The sequence below is a fragment of the Chinchilla lanigera genome, unplaced genomic scaffold, assembly GCF_000276665.1.
Source record: "Chinchilla lanigera isolate Chin_1 unplaced genomic scaffold, ChiLan1.0 scaffold00016, whole genome shotgun sequence".
Lineage (NCBI taxonomy): Eukaryota > Metazoa > Chordata > Mammalia > Rodentia > Chinchillidae > Chinchilla > Chinchilla lanigera.
The window spans coordinates 22,679,134-22,694,861 of NW_004955417.1; positions in this window are offsets into that span (position 1 = coordinate 22,679,134).

The following is a 15,728-nucleotide window of genomic DNA, read 5'->3' on the forward strand; positions in this document are numbered from 1 at the left end:
TTGAGGGCTATCAATTCTATTAGACTGAGAAGTCACGCTTCTGATCTCACTTAACCTTTATGACCTTTAAAAAGCTCTAGCACTGGATACAATCACACTGGGGTCTACAGTGTGTGACTTTGGAAGGGTTGTAAAGCTTGTACCTAGATGTCCCCCAAAGTCTCATGCACTCATAGATGTGGCTTTGGGGACGCGAATGAATCATGGGTGTGTGGTACCGGATGATGGACGAGATTCTGGATTAGTCCACTGATTGGTTTAGCATGCTTCCCAGTGCAGCTGAGTGGATTTACTGAAGAGGGAAGCCCCACCCTGAGTGTGGGTGGCAACAACCAATAGGTTTGGAGCCTGGGTGGAATAAAAAGGGAAAGAAAGAAGGCGTACTGGCTGCTTCCTGCCTCCTGCTTGCCCTACCATGAACTGTTTGTCCTCTTCCTTGTCCCTCTGATAGCTGCCCTGTCTTGGGCGGAAACCTCTGTATGCTGGACCTGAAACAAACCTTTCCTCCTGGTGCCAGGTATTATATTGCAACAACGAGAAAAATAAGATGGACGCAATTCAGTCCATAGCAACCGGTGTCCTGGCACTATTTGTCAAACCCCGGTCATTCAACATTATCCAAGAATCTATGCAGAAAGTCCTCAAACCTGCCCAAAACACAGAAAATTTAGTTTTATGACATTCAAACGCACGTCTAACATAAAATAACAAATAAAAATCTTGCCAGGAGTAGCAGGAGCCGTCTCAACAGGCGTGAACACTACAAGCAGCTTCCCTGATACTCACCTTCCACCGCCACAAAGATAAATACTGGCACATGTCAAGTGTTGATAAGTCCTTCAGAAGAAATTAAGCAGAGTATTTGGATGCTACAGCTGGTGATCTGGTCAGCGGGGACCTAAAGGGCCAATGGGCACAGAGCCTTTGGTATGGATATTGGATGGAAAAACATTGCCCGCAAGAGGAGTAGCCACGGGCAACCTGCCCTGGCCCTGGGCCACAAAGAGCAAGGGGACCAGAGGTTGGAACAGACAAGAGGGAGATGGGGTGAGCCGCCAGGCTGCGCCCTGTGTACCCGCTTGGGAAGACCTTTGGCTTTCCCCGCCGGGTAAGGAGGCGCCATTGATCTGGCCTAATTTACCAAATGGTCGCTGGACTTTGTGCTGAGAATTTCTAGGTCCGGCTGGTGCAAGGGTGGGAGCTGAGACACCTGCGGAGGAATCCTGTGATAACCGCGGAGGAAACGATGGCCACTCAGACCTGGGCAGAAGAGCAGCGGTGTGAAGAGTGGTTAGATTCTGAGAGAGCTGCTAGTCCTCCGCAGGCAGGGGTCTGCATCCATGGACTCAACCAACGAAATTCAAACGTATTTTTTTAAAAATCATGACTGCACTGAAAATGGAAACTTCTTTCTTCATCCTTATTCTCTAAACATACATTATAATGGCTATTTTCATAGCACTTACATTGCATTGGGTATTATAAGTAATGTAGCAATTATTTAAACTCTCTGGTAGGATGTGCGTAGATTCTCTGCAATTGCTGTATTGTTTTATATAAGGAATTGAGCCTCTGGGGTCTGCAGTACCAGCACACAGGGTAAGGATGGGGAATATTTTTTTTGAGGGGTGGGAATTTGAGACAAGGTCTCCCTATGTAACCCAGATTACCTTAAAACTCCCAGCAATGCTCCTACCTCAGTCTTCTGAGTGCTGGGATTACAGGGGTGCACCACCACAACCCAGCTGGGTCATTTGTGTTGTGATGGCAGATATATTTCCACCCACTCCCTCTCCTCCAGGGTAGGATTAGAGTTCTCACACATCTTCTTAACCCTCTTGGGAGGGGACAGTTTCTTCTGTGGACCGCTGCCATTCAGAGCAGGGAACCTCCTCCCATTCCCCACTGAAGGGCCAAAGACAGGCATGGGCAAAAGAAGTCTAGTAGGAACGCAAACTTGGACTTGAAGAGCAGCACTGGCGAAGTGTGAGGACGAGCGTTAAATCTGCCCTTCACTCTTCAACTGTCCATATTTACACCCCGGAGATTCTGCAGGGCATCCGGCTACCTGGTTCCCTCCCTAACATCTTCCTGTCTCTCCTCCCCACTCCCGCACAGTAATCAGTTTGCCAAGAGGAAAGAGAAGCTGGTGCAGCTAAGCACAAAACACTCTTTGAAAACTGTCCCTCCTTACGTTCCTCTGGAGGCCACTTCGCGCACATCTGCGCGGCCATGTTTGTTCACAGGCAGTCGTTACTGGGGCAATAGAAGTTTTTTTAAACAATTAGCTGTGTTCCTATCTGGTTTGCTCTTAGAGCTGATGGAGCCAGACCCTAAACTCTAAGCCAGAGCTCAATACTTTGAGCCAAAGTTATGTTCTAAAGAAAAATAAATAGATAAAAACAGCACCTTGTTTTATCTCTTCAATGCAAAAGCATGTGCTTCGGCGGATCAACTAGCCAACCAGTTTTATATTTCAAGCAAAAAAGAATAGAATACAAAGAGGCATTCTCGATAACAAGGAGGGGAGCGATCTTACTACAGGGTGTTGGCAGACTGCCGTTCTGGGCACATTTTAAAATTTTTAAACAGTGCTTTCCTTAATCCCATTAAATGAAAACTTTTTTAATTTTAAAATTAAATTTCCTGTATTTCCTGATAGACTTCCAAGTCAATCTCATTGCCTTCTCCTCGCTAGGTCCCAGGGCATTTCTATAAGAAGAGGGGCATTAGCCCCTGGACAGATTCCAGTTGGCACAGTTGCCCTCCACCTCGCTTGACGCCCCTGGGGTTTTCCAGTGGGCACAGATTGTTTCTTACTTCCTGCTCTACCGGAGTGCAAGTATTGCCCCGAAGCTCGCAGCTCCCAGCTGGGACCTTCCCCAAACCGCAGGGGAGCACACTGCAGTCACTTACCTCCAATAGCCCACCGTGCTCTCCCAACGTAATTCCTCAGGCCAAACATCGGTAGGTTTTGAGCACACACCTTCAACGTGCCTGTATTTACAGCGTACACCTTTTGCGCCCACCTGTCTAAGGTTTCAAAAGGATAAATTAAAATAAGAAATGTTATCTGTACATATGTTAAGGCTGGAACCCAAAAAATTACATGTATTATTAAAACATTGAACACAAAGTGACTCAATGTTTGGCATTACTTTTGAAAGTCTCAGTGATACCACAGTGCAATTGGATGCGTTTTTCATTTTTGTTTATTTGGACGTTTGATCTTATTGGCATTCAAAACCAAAGAGGATCGCCACACACCTGCATACTTCCCCACAGAAGAGACGCGTCAGTGGCTGCAAGTTTGCTCTCCTGTTTATTGGTTAAGTATTAATTATGCAAAGGTTTTAGTTGAGATTTACCTGAAAAAAAAAAAAAAAGAACCTCAGGGGCCAGGGATATAGCTCAGTGGCACAGTGCTTGCCTAGCCAATGCAAGGTTGTGAGTTCGATACCCGGTACCAAAAAAAAAGAAATTTACCTGGTAAATTGTCATCTTTTCTCTGCCATTCACTTTTGCTTGTGAACTAACTGGAAAGCACTGTACTTTTACATTTTTTTCCATCAGTAGTTTAAAACTCAGTGAAACTCTAGACCTTCATACAGATTAGGAAATCCTGTCTCCCTGTTTTTTAATGGGCAGACATAAAAATTTTTGTAAACAAGATATGTAATCATTTTTGGAGGCAAAAGCACATAAAGCACAATCTGGTTTCTAAATATGCATCTTTAAAATTCATTCTCCATAGCAAGAATTTACTTTGGGGAAAAAATGTTATTTTTTATTTATTTTCAAAATATCACTTATCTGATGCAGCAATGCTATAATTTAAATATGTGCAAATTGCAACAGCCATGTTGAAAATCCCCACGGTAGAGTTATTAAAAGTGTGCCTCGTGGGAATGAGTAAGTTGTGAAGGGTCTGCCTTTACGTAAGAGCTGACATCCTTATAAAAGAGGGTTTGCAGTTCACTCCGTTTTCACTCCTGCCTCCCGTCACAGGAGGACACAATGTTCCTCTCTGCAGAAGACACAGTGATGAGCAGACGGGACCTTCTTCCAGACACTGAACCTGCTGTTACCTCGATCTTGGGCTTTTGTCCTCCAGAACTAGGAGAAATATTTTTTTTTCTTTACAAGATACCCAGTCAGGTATTTCATTATAGCAGCACAAATCAACTAGGACAGGTTAAATATATTTTTTAAAAAATATCTCTTAGGTAGTGTTCTAGTGAGAGTTACTTGGTATCACTTTGGAATACTTGTGATTATATTTAAAAAATTTAAATGGGCCATCTTTAAATGCAATAGCTCAAAAAATTCATCGGAAGACCACTGTTGAAGTTTTTGGCAGTACAAAATATGGACACTTACCATCTCAACACAAGATGGTAAATCTCTATTGTGATGTATTTTCCAGTGAGACAGAGAGAGAGAGGGAGGGAGGGAAGGAGAGAGAGGGAGAGAGAGAGGGAGAGATGAAGAAAGACATTTTAAGGATTCCACGTGACAGTGGGGCTGGCAAGTCTGAAACTCATGGAGCAGCCGAGCAGCCTTCAGCCCTGCAGCAAGAGCTAAAGTTGCGCCTGAGACTGAATTCCGCAAGGCAGCAGGCTGAGTGCAGGGATGGGACTTTTTCTTCAGTCTCCAGATGGTGTTCCTCCAGTCTTTGCCCTTACAACTGTCAACTGAGTGGACAAGACCTACTCCCTTTAAGGAAGGCAACCTGCTCTATTCGTACGTAGTAACTGAAATATGAATTGCATCTGAAGCCGCTTCACAGCACATCTAGCCTGGCATTTGTTCAACTAACTGGGCACAGGGGCCCAGCCATGGGATAGATAAAATCTGTCATCACATGTGTGCATTAATTTTTAAATAATAAGTGTATGCATGTGTGTACATTTATAAAATTGAATTCAGTGCATCAAATGCATCATGTAGAAGTACCCTGGGAGCAATAAAATCACCTCTGTCGGTCTGCTCTGAGGAGTCCTGCTCCCACTGAAAATGCCAAGGCTGTCCTCTGTGACCAACCCATGCAGTGCCAGCCCAAATTCTTAACCGAAGTAACATTCTCTTTCTTCCATCATTTTTCAGAATAAAAAAAAAAATGTAAACATTAACTGAAATTTTTCTTTACACATGTCCAGCTGGAATCCACTGGTCTGAAGCATGCAGGAACCTAGGAAGAGGACCTCAGATGGATAATATCAAACTTCAAGACACTCAGAAAAAGCTACATATCACCTTAATAATGCATGCATTTAGCACAGAGCTGCTAAAGCTGACTCAGGCACATGGGGTGCATCCCAGGAATGTCATTTGTAGTCACCACCCCAGGGATTTCAGTATAACATTTAGTTCAGGGATTGCTGCAGTTGCATTGTCACAGACTGAGCAATCGACAAGTAGCACTGTTGGGCTGGGGATTTAGCTCGGTGGCACAAGTGCCTGCCTGGCAAGTACAAGGTCCTGAGTTTGATCCCGGTACCAAAAGGAAGCACTGTTGAGGTTCAGTTAGGACCAGCCACTCTGCCAAGGGGTCCCAACACCTTCCCAAACGCCCAGATTGGGGGTAATTTCAAAGAATTTATAGGATTCTTGTCTTTTCAAAAGTACAAGCTGTTGCAGTGAAACTTAGTGAATAATATCTTCTATGGAAATCTTTTTTCTTGGGGCGGAGGGGGGGCGTTTTCCGGTACTGGGAACCCAACTCACAACCTTGTGCTTGCCAGGCAGGTGCTGTGCCACTGAGCTAAATCCCCAGCCCCGGAAATCTTTAAAGTAGAAATTACTTAATAAAAATATTTCCCATTTTTTTTCTATCTTTCAGGGAGTTAGAAAGTCAGAGAAATTTCCCTAGTCAAGGATGAAAGTCTGGCTTCCGGTTTCAGTTCTGCCACCCGCAGCAATGTGACCTTCAGTGAGTGAGGGAGCTGGGCGAGATGTTTGGGGCAGTCTCCTCCAACCCCAACCTCCTCTGAGTCTGCCTGCCTTGGGGAGGCAGCATAGGTCTTCCTCTCACAAAACCAAGGTGCACCTTCACATACTCAAAAGGAAAGATGTTTACCACTGAAATTTGTACTCTTTGTTCACCTGTTAGAGCTCATCTGATGGATATAGAATGAACTAGGCCAGTAATGTAAGTCTAGCCTATTTCAAAGTGCTTCTGTCTGCCATAGATCAACCATGTCTCCACCAACTTAAAATGAGACAAAGTAGAAAAGTGAAAACAGCTCAAGGTCAATCTAATTCACCACCTTATGGCACATGTGTTTGGCTCAAAGCCTGCCCTATGCCGAAAGAGATGAGCTTGATCAGTTCCATAGAAGGAAAATTATCACTCAAAATGTTCTTTCACTTGTTGGAGATTAAATTCACTTCATTTATTGCATTGTTTTAATAAAAATAATCTTTCACTAACAGCCTTGTTTGTCCCACCAGGAACAGGCATTTAACCATAATGCTAAGATTTTCTGAATATTTTGAAACTCTCTGTTTACACAAGGAAGCATCAGCCAGATTTCACATTTACAAGCATCAGCCCAGAGGAAAATTGTTAAAGTGAACAATATGTCTCCAACATCCCTCCCTTTTTTTACTACCCTGGACAATGTTAATTATTACAAATAGAGCATGTCTGATGAGACTTCAAAACTATTTGAGGTACTTTCATCATTCCGTTTGGTCCTCCCTGTAGGTTCAGCAGAAGAGAGGCTGTCTCCATTTTACAGATAAGAAGGCTGAGCTGCAGGAAGGGAAGTAATTCCATTCAAGTTACCTGGCACTGCAGCAACCTATGACTCATACACACTTCCTAGACTGCAAAAACTAGTGGCCTTCATGGCTATGGTGCCTCTGGGTGACTGACTGCTGCACACATCTGTCCCAAAAACATTTTTCCTCAGTGTGAGACCTTGCTTGGCTTTCATACCCAGACTCACCAACTCTCCAACTCACAGTGGCTCTTTTTGGAGGGAGGGAGTTCTTTCTGATGTCCCATAATAAATCCTTACTAAAATATTAATGGATGCCATCAAATTTATATCCTCTTCCTTCTAGATACCGTGAAAGAATCTAGTAAGAGCTGGCTGAAGGCAGTGTCATATGTCAAAGAGTACATTCTAATGATGGAGCATCACAAGGCCAATGAAGAGCTAGAAAGGGCCCTTATTTGTAGCCCCAGGCATATCTCACTGGACCAAATGTTTTCTCATGGAGCCAGATCTTCTAGGCGAACACCAGTACAGAGAGCGTCCCATCCCATTCAAATCCAAGTTCAACATAAGTCAACAATTACTGAGCATCAACTGATCACAAGACATGACCCACACGATACTGAAAGTCAGGCAGCTGAAGAGCGGAACCCTTGATTAGCTATAGGGTGATGGTGAACCTATGGCACACGAGCCACAGCAGGCTGTTTGTATCACTGAAAGCTCTGAAAGGTTCACGCCATCACTGAGCTGTGGCCAGGGAGATTGTTTAACAATATTACAGGAAAAAAATCATGGAATTCACATTTCCACTCCATAAGGAAACAACAATATTAACTTGAACCAAATCTAGCATGAACATCTTTGGACAAAATAAGGGGCTAAGAAAAACTCTCTCCTCTGGCTCTAGCTTGGGCAGAGGATGAGGTACAAGGAAGCAGTGTAGTAGCAACAGGCAGAGAGTGCAGAAAAAGATACAATAAACTCAAGGCTTTAAGGGAGAGGCCATTGCTGGAAAAGACATAATTAGTAGCAGCATTAAGGAAATAAAACTTGAGAGACTGTACTTCTTTTAATATTATTTATTTGATCAATTTCTGGAACATTAGACATCAACTTGAACAATGGTAGAGCAAGAGAGTGGGAATTAACTGCCAGGAGTAATAATGATACCATACAAAAAGTGAACCTGATCAACATATCATAAAGCATGCAGAACAGGTCTGCAGAATTAGACCTGAAAGTAATCTAAAAGTAGGCTAGACCTAGTTCTTAGAAGAATGTCTATGGGTTAAGGGCTTTCATCCGATTCACAGCAAAAATGTTTTAGAAATTTATATCCAACTCATTGTAATTGTTGTGCCTAATGATGCCTAATATGCAGTAAAGTGTTCTATTAGCAGGTAGAAACCTCTGTATTAAAGAAGCCTTCCAAGTAATTCTTCTGTAGATCCCTAGACTAGATAGGCACGCTGGGATACTGTACTATAGTTTAGAATCTAAGATCCCAAAAGGCATGAACAGACATTTCACAAACGAGATTATCAAAATAATGAATAAACATGTGAAAGAATACTCAGCTCCACCATTCATCAGGAAAAATGGCTAATTAAGACCATAGTGAACACAATAAGATACCATAAATGCTCACCAGAGTGGCTAAAATGTAAAATCCTTACCACCGCAAAGGGCAGAAGGAATAGAACGCCACTAGACTTCTCTTATGCAGTGAGGGGAGTGCGAATTGGTAGAGCCTCTTTGGAAAATGTGCTATAGGGTCAGCTAAACCTAAATGTGAATACATGCTCTTTGCCAGTGACCTTTTCCCAGATAAACCCCTCCAGGGAAGCGTGTTCATGTCCACCAAAACATACGTGTGCAACAGCATCCATGACACATTATTTGTAGGAACTGAAACAGAATAATCCAAGTACCCATAAAATCGACAAGCGAAAATAAATTGCTTCAGAGTCATAGAGCTGTGTGACAGGTAATCATGACTGCCAATTTGCTTGAATTGAGAAGTACCTAGCAAATTAGGGAAGCACACTTCTGGGTGTGCCCAGAGATGACTGGCATGTAGGTCATCAAATTGAGGCAAAGACCAACCCTGAGAGGGGGTGGCACCATCAAATAAGCTTATAGCCCAGGTGGAACAAAAAGAGGCAGAAGAAAAGAGTCAGCCTATGCCTGCAAGCTTGACTGTACTGGAACAGGTGCACCTTTTGCTACTGTCATTCTCTGTGACTTGGACTCCAGCCTTTAAACAGAGACTCACACCAGCAACTGTCCATGGAGCTTCCAGGCATTTATCCATGGACTGAGGCTGTATCCTCAGTCTCTCTTGTTCTGAGCCTTCTAGCTTCTTGGACAAAGTAGTTAGTGGGTCCTCTGTGTCTCCAACATACAGACAGTCATTGTGGACTACCCTGATCCTACAAGCCTCTGACCCTGTAAGTGAATCTGCTTAATCCCCTTTTATAATGTTATACATATACATGTATATAAAATCAATTTTATTCTTCTAGAGAACCCTAACCAATACAAATGGAATACTATTCAAGAATAAAAAGAAACAAAGCCCACGGATAAATGGAGCTATATGGATAAATCTCACAGGTAACATGATGAGTGAAAAATGTCACAAACAGAAGATTTCATAGATAACATTAGTCTATGGTGACAGAAATGATGATAGTGGGTGTTAAGGGTAAGGGATTTCATTTTAATTACTAGGAAGGATGTGAGGGAGGCTGATTGGGTTCCAGAAGTGCGCTGTATGTCTGGATTTGGGTGGTAGATAGATAGAGATAAATAGAGATGGAGATAGAGATAGAGAGATAGAGAGAGGAGAGAGAGAGAGAGATATACACGGAGAGAGAGAGAGATAGACAGAGATGGAGACAGAAGTAGAGAGATAGATATAGATTATCGTTCAGGATAAACAAAACTAGATGAAAGCCCCTTACACTTCCCTGGATGGATGACATTAGGTGGGCTTCCTTTGGCCCTGAGAACTCAGTGCCCCTGTTTTCAGAAAGCCAACAAACTAACCTCAGGTGGGGAGGGTTTGGACTGCCCTACATAAAGGAAAGGCTACAGAAGAGAGCAATGAATCCTCACTGTGGGTACAGAAAGGGGTCCAGAGGCGGTAGTATTGTAACTGGGCCCTGAATGATGAGAACTCAGTGCGAGAGTAGAAGATGGGATGTTCCCAGCAGAAAGCAGAGCATAAACAGAGGTGCTGTGAGTCAGCTTTCCATCCCCGTGGCCAAACACGTGAGAGAATTGAGTTAAAAGAGGGAAAGATGCGCTTTGGTTCATGGTTTCAGGGGCTTCGGTCCATGGTCACCTGGACCTATTGCTTTGGGCCTGTGGTGAGGCACCATGGCAGGGAGCACATGGCAGAGTAAAGCTGCTTACTTCATGGCAGCCAGGAAACAGGAAGAAAGGAAAAGGGCCGGGTCTCAATATCCCCTTCAAGGGTGCGCTCTGAAGGACTTACTTCCTCCAATGAGGCCCCACCTCCTAAAGTTTCCACCACCTCTATAAACTTCATCAGCACCTGAGCATTTTGGGAGACATCTAAGATCCAAGCCATAACAGGTATGGAGGTGAAAATACATTTGGCTCCCTCTAAAGGGGGTAAAAAGTATGTGGCATAACAAGGATGATGGGATGTGAAGCTAATTTGAGAGGTGCCAGAAGAGGAAAACACAGCTTAGGTACATACACTCTGGTCCTTGAGTGCCAAGATTACATACTCTGTACATGGAGGATCAGCAGGGTTGGTTTATGGAGAGATATGGAGTGAGGTAGGGAATACATACAGATTAGTGGTAGAGAAGTGTTATAGTTAGGTATACAAAGAAATAAATGTAATACAGGACACATAATTTATTTAAGAGTATGTTATAATATTCACCCAAATAGCCAAATATGGAAGAGTACAATACATCTGTCCATGCAACAGAGACCCAAAGAATAGAGCTGAGGGCCTGGATCCCATAGCAATGTCCTGTATATGTCCAGCTGATGACCTGGAGCACATGGCAGTGTCCTCCACAAGTCCAGCTAGAGGCCTAGAGCCCACAACAATGTCTCATGCAAGTCTGTACCAAGGATCTGCACTGCAAAGGCCCAAAGGTCAGTGGTGGAAGCTAGAAAGTCTGCGCCAGTGGGGTGAAGGATCTGTGCCACCAGGCTAAGGAATCTTCACTGGAGCCAAGAAGCAACAGTACTCAAGGTAAGGACCAGAGCTCCCCTGAAGAGAACCACAGCCATCTTCAGTGACAGTGAGGACCAGAGCTTCTCCAACGATGAGACCAGCTGAGTTCATATCAGAAAATCCAGCACAACAAGCTTCTCCAGGAGAATTAACAGCACACCATCCTCCCCTCAGCATAAAAGTTCTCCTTTTATGCTGTTGGTAACAATCCTCAGGTGGGCCTCCCACAGCTAGCACCACACTGACTCAGTTGAGCTGAGTGTTATAAGCTGGGCATTAATTAGTCCACCACAGGAGGAGATAATTAGTTTAGGTCCACACCAGTTGGCCCAAACTGAAAATGTCCCTCATTTCTCAGATGGAAGAAGATCCACAAATTTGCCATGAGATAGGCACACTCTTCCTCCATCCCATCCCCCGTGGAGGGGGACTCAGCCTATCTTGAGGGTATTTTTCTGGGAGCAACAGTTCTGACTCTGCAAGTGATACCTTCTATACTCAAGGTTTCAGACCCAAAGATATGAGCCATCAAGTACAAAATTAGATGCAATTTTAGTTAATTTAAGCTAATACCCAATCAGATTGAAGCCCCAGCTCCCAACAATCTCATTAAAGATGTCTTTATGGAGAACAAGAAACAAAAATGCTTTTAGTCATTCAGCCCAAATGCTGCTGTGAAGCTAGGAGCTGTTTACATTGAGAAGAAAAGACTTTTCTACTACAGTGCATGTGAACAATTCCTCTTGTTCAAGATATGCCTTATTCCAAGCTGCAGCGTATGGTAATTAGCGCACTCTTTCATGAAAGCTTTATTTAAGAAAATCTCAGAGGCAGCAATTTCTAGCGTTGACCAATAAATCTTTCTTCATGAGGAAAAGAACTATGTATTTCCACCTTTAATAAAGCTCTGGAAATTATTTATTGATTATTTGTATAACAAAGTTACAATAGTTATTTGTTATCACATAGTCTCTTTCAAAACCTACAATATTATTGGGACTTAAGTTATATTCATCTCTGAAACACAACACTTGCCTATGAAGTATGTCAAGGAAACTTAACTGAGCTCAGAGTTTAAGTGATAAATCCAAGATTGCACAGCAAGTGGGGAAAAGAGGTGGGGTTTTGCCCCCAGATTTCCCGATGCTGGCTTCATTCTTTTTGCACGCTATACCCAGTACAAAGCCGGCACACAGTGGTCTGTGGTTTAGTCAATGAGCCAAAATCTGAGGCTAGTTAGCAATGGTTGAGACCGGATCGTAAGCTTCTGTAGTCATCTTTCATCTCCATCCTCCTTTGGGCTTCCCAGTTCTTATGCTTTGGTTCTGCTCTGGGGTTATGTGGGATTATCCAGAGCCACAGGTAGCTCCTTAACAATCCCTTCCTCACTCAGCCCTCAGCAACTGTGAAGTACAGCCATGAGCACATCATGGTGCTACCATTAGGGTTCAAGGTCTCATCCGCCCACCTGGCTTCCCCTTCAGTGAAGTGATACTTTCTTGTCGTGGTCCTCCATCATCCTGTGACCACATTATAACACCAAGTATCCCATCGCTGTTGACTTGGCCACCTTCCTAAGAGCTAATTTCCATCTGAAAGGAGTTCTAAAACGTTATACCCATGCTGCATTTCTCCTTTCCAGCCTCTCCTTTCTTCCAGGCTGTCATGCTCCGGTCGAGAACCATGAGCACAATCATCCACCATACGTAAATTTGCACTCCCTGGGAACCTCACTTATGTTCTCCTTAGAAAGATGTAGAATGCACTGACTGCTTCACGACCCTGAACTTCAGCTGTGACTTCACCTCTTGCCAAAGAGTGCACTCACACCAAGAATATTAGGGAAGAATCAGAGAGGCAGAGGGAGGCAGAGAGGGAATTGGGATTCCAGGAGTTTCCTGACACACACCCACGCTGGCAACTGCGTGTGTTCAGCTTACTTCCTCTCCCAAGTCGTGGTGGCTTGACCACACTTTTTTGTCTCTCCTGACTCTACTCATCCCAGTGCTAGTTATCATTCCCCCACCACGGAGGAGCAATGTGGCTGTGCCCATATCTTTCCAATCGTGTGTACTGAATCACACAGACACTTAGCAAGGAGCCCTCCGGAACTAGATTCACCCTCCCTTGGAGGTCACAAGAGATTATAGATACATTTTCCTCTGTAACCCATCTGCACACAGACGGTGCTTTTGAGACACAGCAAGGGCATACATCTCCCTCAGTGGTGGCACTGAAGATTCCTACCGCTGGTCCCATGGAGAGAGCAAAGGACTGGTATTATCTGCAGTCTCACTGCCCGCGTGGAATTTCCATCTCCACCCTCTGTAACATGCAGACTATGCCTCGCATGAGAAAGCAGCACTGCGCAGGGGAAAACGAAAATGAGTGGGGAGATAGACAAGAGGAGCTAACCGCATCAGAATCTTTTTCCAAGTCAGACAAGGTTTTGGTGTTGGCTCTCAATGACGACAAATTCCTGCCACTTAACGCCATTCTATAATTTGCCTGTGACCACCGTCCACGTCGATGTTTGGGGCAGCCTGGGGAAGGTGGAGAAGGAGACATTGTTCTGTGGGTGGGGTGGGCGGGAGCTGGGAGACTCCACGCCGGGGCCACCAGCGAAATGACCCAGTTCGCAGGAGCTCTGGTGAATGGGAACAAAGACGGGTTCTCTGGAAGCTGGGACAGCAAGCTTAGCCCGGGAGAGTAGAGCTTATTTTATCAGGAAATAAATCAGAGGCCTGGACCATGACTGCTTTTTTCCAGACACGTCTTGGGGACGAGGAGAGTGTGTGCTCAGACCACAGGAATCTCCAAACCACCCGCCCGCCCACCACCTCTTGGGGACACCAGTTGCACGCGGGGAAAGCCCCAGACAACAGCCCACTTGAGCTTTCGCTTGTGTCTTTCTCAGGGAGTGTGGCTTCTTTCCTTTTTGTTTGTATTTGGCATTCCTTATTTGTGTGTTTGTGCGGACAGTCTCATTTTGAGGCTGGTGGTTACCGGCCTTCCCTGTGTGTGAAGTTGTTGCCAAGAAACCTGACGGCTGCCATGTTCTGCCTCAGCCCCCCTGGCCAGAAGCCAGGCCTGAGGTGGTGGCTGTCGCTCCTGCTGGCTTGGCTCGCAGAATGCGTTCCAGTGGGCAGCAGGGAAGCCAAAGAGAGAGGAGCACTTGGGGGCACAGAGTGAGGCGGGAGATGACCAACCTGTTAAACAGTCCCAGAGAAAGAGACAAGTGTCTGTCACACAGCCCTCCACAGAGGAAGCAAAAAACACTACGCCTGACCAATATACGCAGAGGCAGGGGCTGCCACGCTCTGCTGGGAGTCAAAGTGTCCTTTTGTGTAAAAGTAGCAAACTTTGTCCCTGGTGAGGTTTGGAAACAGTCTGGGGTCCCATGGACATCTGTGGAAAGACAAAAGAGAGAGATGAGTTACAAGGTCAGTTGGACCTCTTCCTTCACTGTGGCTTAGAGGTGTGTCCTCCCTTAGAATCTGAAATAAACTCAAACACCACACCGTCAAAGAAGTTGGGAGCTATTTTTAAAAAGTCAGACTTGAGCTTTGAAGCTATTTCAGAAGTGTAAGATATAATTTAGCTTCAGGAGGAAAAAAAAAAAACTAGGAGAAAGGAAGTAAAAGCACAAGTTGTAAAAAATTTTAAAAAATAAAGTCCTAGAATTACATTTTGCAACTGAAATACCAGCCTTAGGTCCCTCATCCATCACGGCTCTGTGTTGCTGTTTTAGAGAGTAGATTTCTGAATTTTATGTGGAATGGTGTAATTTTCAGATTAAGAGTTTCAGAAAAGCCCAGGACCAAAGGCTAAAAAATGGAAACTCCTCCACAGAGTCATCTTGTGCAATGCGGGGGGGGCGGGGGTGGGCGTGTTTTTGAGATACTATGAAATGAGTGTTTCTTCAAATTCTCCCCCATTCTGACTCTCTATGCTTTCTCTGTGCCCTGCAAGCTTTCTTCGCTCCAGTAGTTGGGCCTGGGTACATGTTACCTGAGATAACATCAGGTCCACGCTTCAATGACCAAATCCCTGTTTTTGGAGACTTAACTCAGGTATAAAATGTGTTTGGGGCTCAAACGTGGCAGATAACATCTAAACCAGTGGTTAATTCGTGAACATGTTTTCAAGGGCAAACGTCTTTTAACTGCTTCTTTTCTGATCCCAAAGTGCAAATAAACAGAAGGTCATATGGTGAAATTACCCGTGGCATGTCCCAGCACAGGCAGGCCCTGACTAATTGGATCCCAAAGGCTGCCTATAAAACGATCCTGCCTTTTAAATTGGACATTCTTTGTAAGGAAGCAGTTGACAGAAAGAGAGGCGATGGTCAGGCCAGAAAGGGGCTGCTTTAGTGGAAAGTCCTTGGAGTTCACCACTGACGCATCAAAAATAAACCAGAAAGAAGGAGAAAACCAATCTCTTCATCATCTCTCCTTTCTCAAAAGCTGGGGAAAGTGCTACCTGGTTCCCTGCTAGGGCTGTCGGATTTTTACGAGCAGAGAGTTTGACCCTGCCAGCATCTACTGCTTCTGCGCTGGGCATATGAGCTGGTGGCAGGGATCACTAAAGAATGAAGACATGGGTGCTGGCTCCCCGGTGTCCAGGGGAGGATATGCAATAAATGAAAAGATAAGCAATAGAGTGGGGTGGTATCAGCCCCTTGCTACATATGTTAGTGATGAGTACCCCAGCACAGGTAAGAGTAGAAATGGCCTTGAAGGTCAGGTTTGCTAAATGAGCTAGGTTTGCATGGA